Source organism: Mandrillus leucophaeus, unplaced genomic scaffold (assembly GCF_000951045.1).
Source record: "Mandrillus leucophaeus isolate KB7577 unplaced genomic scaffold, Mleu.le_1.0 Scaffold365, whole genome shotgun sequence".
Lineage (NCBI taxonomy): Eukaryota > Metazoa > Chordata > Mammalia > Primates > Cercopithecidae > Mandrillus > Mandrillus leucophaeus.
The window spans coordinates 587821-592733 of record NW_012103865.1 but is presented as its reverse complement, the minus strand read 5'-3'; positions in this window follow the sequence as shown (position 1 = coordinate 592733).

Genomic DNA, 4913 nt, shown 5'->3' with positions numbered 1-4913 from the left:
CGCCGGGAAGGGGGCGGCCTCCTCCCGCGGGTCTGGGCCAGGAGGATCGCACGCGTGGGGCGCCTGCAGGAAGTGGGAAGGGAAGAGGCTGTCTGTAAAGCCCCCGGGCTCAGGCTCGGGCTCGGGTCGGACACCCGCGGAGCGAAGCGCAACTGGCGGACCGTAACAGTTCAGGGCAGGGCAGAGCCCCGCACACACCCCCTCGCGCCTCCCTCCTCTTAGGCTTTAACTCTAGGAACTAAAACAGTGGGGCTCCTACTCAGCTTTGAACTAAGGTGGGCGTGAGCTGAGCAAGAGAGAAGGAAGGAAAAGCAGGGGGTGGAGGGAAAGACAAACTGAGAAATCTGGGAGAGTACTGGCGGTGGTGGGGGGAGCTCAGGCAGCGGGAGAGGGGGGCGTCTGGGTATGAACGCGTCGCTGTGCTAGCCTGGAACTCTTCTCTCTTTTCGTGTCTGAATCTTGGTCAACGTTGGGGCTTCTGAGTCGAACCTCCCTCCATCCACCCTCCCCAAGGGGCCGGGCAGTCGGGTTGAAAAGGGGAAGTGCTGCTGTGTGCCTGGTTCTGACATGGCTTGGGCAAGTCGCTGCACCTCTGGGTGCCTCCTCCCTCGCCCGCGCTCCGGAGAGAACCTCCCTGCGGTGAGGAGGGGCGGTGCAAGGTGCTCTCAGCTGGCGCCTGGAGGCAGGGTTGAGGAACCGTGGGGGCGCCACGAGGAAAAATGTTTCCGCCCACCTCTAACCCCTTCTCTAGCCGAGGACGGGAATTTGGGGTCTATTGTTTGGGTCCTACAGAGCTGGGCTGGGGCTTTCCCACGAAGTGTTGCTACCACCTGCTGGTTTTTCCAGGGAACACAAGCACCCGGTGCAGTTCCCTTTGCCCCCTTTTCTCCCCGTATCGCCCTGTCCCATCTTGCTCTCCTGCTTCTTTGATTTATTCAAAGACATGTTTATTAAAGCACTAGCTGCAAATGGGCTGATCAAAAGTGGTACTTAAAGAGCATTCAGAAGCCGAAGAAAATTGTGAAAGAGATCTATGAGCCAACAAACACAATAAACAAAACAATGAAACTCAGTAAGAGTCACCTGGGAGAGACAAACAGGCTTTAATGAATTGACTGAATAAGTGATAGAAAGATAAAGGCTACCGAACAAGTTCCCACTTGGCCAGGGGGTTGTTCACTCTTAGTATCAGGAGTCAATAAATAAGCCTGATAGTATTTAATGCTTCTGCATTTGAACGTCATTAATAATTCCACTTGTACTGACGTTCTGCTTTATCTTGTTTCTTCCCTTTGCCCTGAAACTCAGTGGTGGAGGGCTTCCTTCATTTTCTGATTAGTTATCTCCAAGACTTTCAAAGACTTCTGCAAAGAAACGGAATTTGCATTGTACGTGGAATTATGTGACTCATACATTCACATGCCTGATGGCTAGACATCTATGGTTATATTGAAAACTTAAAAAAAAGACACATAACTAGATTATGTTAAAATAAAAATATGGACAAAATCAAACCGTAGTTGTTACTTTATAAAACCCAGAAATTCCTGTAGTAATTTGCAACATGTCTTGTATTGACATACAGTAAAAATAGCTGCATTCTTTTCTATTGCATGATATACCTCATATTAGGTGACTATAATATGAAATGAAGTTTCTGCTGCTCAAGGCTTATGTAATTAGTTATATTTGTCTTGTTAATAAAATTTGAGAGGCATCTAGTTTTCAAAGGAAGTGTCGTTGTACTCAGGAAGCAAAGAGATTTAAATTTGTGATTAGTCAGCTTTGCATCCTAAATACCTATATCTTATCAAAGCAAGTTTTAATGGTAGGTGGACAGCATAGAATGCCTTGTTAAAGTATGCTGCAACCTGCAGCTATTAAAAAGCAAAGTAATGAATTCCTTTTTAAAGTTTAATGTAAGTTTTTTGCTATAATTTGTTTAGTGCCTGGGACACTCCAGGTGCTTGGAAGTGTTATAGAATGAATCAATAAAAAATAATATTTAAACTTTTTCTATGTGGCTGGGCACGGTGGCTGATGCCTGTAATCCCAGCACTTTGGGAGGCTGAGGCGAGAGGATCACTTGAAGTCAGGAGTTTGAGACCAGCCTGGCCAACATGGTGAAACCTCATCTCTACCAAACAATACAAAAATTAGCCAGGCGTGGTGATGCGCGCCTATAGTCCCAGATACTCAGGTGGCCAACGTGGGAGAATCGCTTGAACCTGGGAGGCGGAGGTTGCAGGGAGCCAAGATTGTCCTACTGCACTCCAGCCTGGACAACAGAGTGAGACCCTGTTTCTTTCTCTGTGTGTGTGTGTGTATATATATGTGTGTGTATATATTTTGACGTTCTGTGCTAATGGGCAGGACCTAAAAAGTTTGTGGCTCATAGAATTCATTTCCAGCACACACAATCTATTATGTAAATTTGGAGCCAAAAGGAACTGCTGCGTAGAAAACTCCAGGTGAGATAGAAAGGCTCCTAGATTGGTTCTGCCTCATTTTTTTCTGAGTTTTTGCCTCCTCCTTGGGCTTTTCTCGCTCCCCTAGGATGTGCAATTTTCTTCTTCCTTATTTCCCCTTAGAACAGCTAATGTAAGCTGATGTTGTCATAAACAAAGAGCTTTACAAGTAATTTCACTGATAAAAATTCTAGTAAAAAGTCATAAAGGAGTCTCCTGAGTCCCTGATCTCTTACTCCAGAACATTAGTTATAGCTCCCGATGCATGACCTCACAGGGCTCAGGCCCTTCACTGAACTGTCTTGAGGCTTTGTGGCCTCCAGGTGCAGTTGTACTTCCTAAAAGCTGGAGTCTAGTCTGAAAACACTTTACCAATGGAAGTATTAAATGCCCATTTGTACAACTAAAGCTTTTATTGTTTTCTGTTCAGAAACTTCTAGGGTGTTCAAAAATTCTCCTATGTTACTGGTTTGTTTGAAAGTGAAACCTAGATTGCAACTGATTTGTAGACCAAGGGTAATGGATACCCTTCATGGTGGTATTAAAGTTTACCCATCATAGTCTTACACTTTGATATTACTTTAACCATGCAATAATAAAAAGGTATTCAGAGATATGAGTGCCTCCAAGACAAAGAAGATGGCTCTTCTCTCAGTTAGGGATTGACTTCAGCTATATGTAACAGAAAAGTTGTACAACAGTGGTTTAAACAAATTAGATAACACAGAAATACTACGAAGGCCCCAAGTCAACAAGACTCCAACTTTAGGATGAGGGCTTGTTCTCAGATTGTCAACATTTTAGCCAGAGCTCCAACTACAAGGTCTCCAAATTTCAAGCAAGAAAAAGAAGGGAACAGGATTAAAGTGCTACATCCAGCTGAGTTAGCACTGTTCACAGAACCTTTCTGGAAGATCCATTCAGTGACTTCATATGTCTTACTGGCCAGGACAGTGTCACATGACCACCCCTACCTGCTTGAAACCTGCAAAATACATGCTGCACAAAATAAAATTAAAGCTGTTAAACATAAGAGAGGAAGAAAGAAAGAGTATTAGCCAGGGAACCAGCAGCCTCTGCCACAAATGAGACAAAATGATCACAGTAATCTACATTTTTCCCTGCAATCAACAAAGATTTCCATCTCCTTTTTATAGGATATACTTGCTGGTATTTTCCTCCAGACCATTGTCTTTACATAGGTTTAATGCTCAAAGATGGTTCCCAGGAAGTTAGTGGAGTGAAGGGAAATGCCAGGAGTGTCTTCTTTCTAAAATAACCATGACACGATCCCAAAAGAAAAATAAATCCTTTGCAGTTACCCATACAGACAATAGGACTTGAAAACATTCTAGATTTTAATAAGATTTTGGGCAGTCCTCAGATGCAGAGCAGAAGTGATCAACACTCCACACCATTCTCTGCTCCTTTCCTGGTTTGTGTCTTTTCCATTCAAGTGCATATAGGAGATGGGATGATCTATGACGTGGAGCAGATGGCCCCCTGGTCGGCTCTTCCAGTAGAATGCAGTCTATTTCCGCCTCCAGATAGTGCTCTCTGAAAACATTTGCATTTCCTAAACTGCAAGGGTGGCCTGCATTTCTACAAGATCTGCCTTCTACTTGTAGATGTGGCTGACACATTTCCTGGTTCCCATATTCTCTTGTCTTTGGTAAACTTCTCTCTCTACATTCAAATGGATTCTGAGAATCTATCCCATCAGAACTTAAGGCACCACCAACAAAGCGGAATTAGTCAACAACAAGAATCAATAAACAGCAACGACAACACTTGAGATCTTTTAAAAATCTGAAACAAAGTAGAAAAGGAATGAAGATGTAAGAGTTCAAAGAAAAAGTCTTCACTTTATATTCTTAATGAGTTAAAAGCAGGTGTGAAAGCTATATTAAAAGGTTGAGATAAAAAGGGATGGGGGCGGGGGAAGAAAAACGTAACAGGCGGGGTGTGGTGGCTCATGCCTGTAATCCCAGCACTTTGGGAAGCTGAGGTGGGTAGATCACCTGAATTCAGGAGTTCGAGACCAGCCTGGCCAACATGGTGAAACCCTGTCTCTACTAAAAATATGAAAATTAGCCAGGGAATTCTAAACTTAAATTTAGAATTCCCGGCAATAATCAAATTCCCTGGCACGGCCCTTTCTCCTTTGTCTTGCTTTGAAATAAACATGAACATTGTATTGTTTGTCTATCAATACCAGAAAAAATCTTAGTGGCTGAAAACAACACTTACTTATTATCTTACAGTTCCAAAGGCCAGAAGTCAGAGGTGGACCTCCGTGGGCTAAAATCCATGTGCTGGTAGGGCTGTGTTCCTTTTGGAGTCACTAAGGAGGGTCTGTTGCATAGCTTTTCCCAGTGTGGTTCTTGGAAGCCACCGTATTCCTTAGTTTGAGGTCTTCTCCTTTATCTTCAAATCCAGCAACAT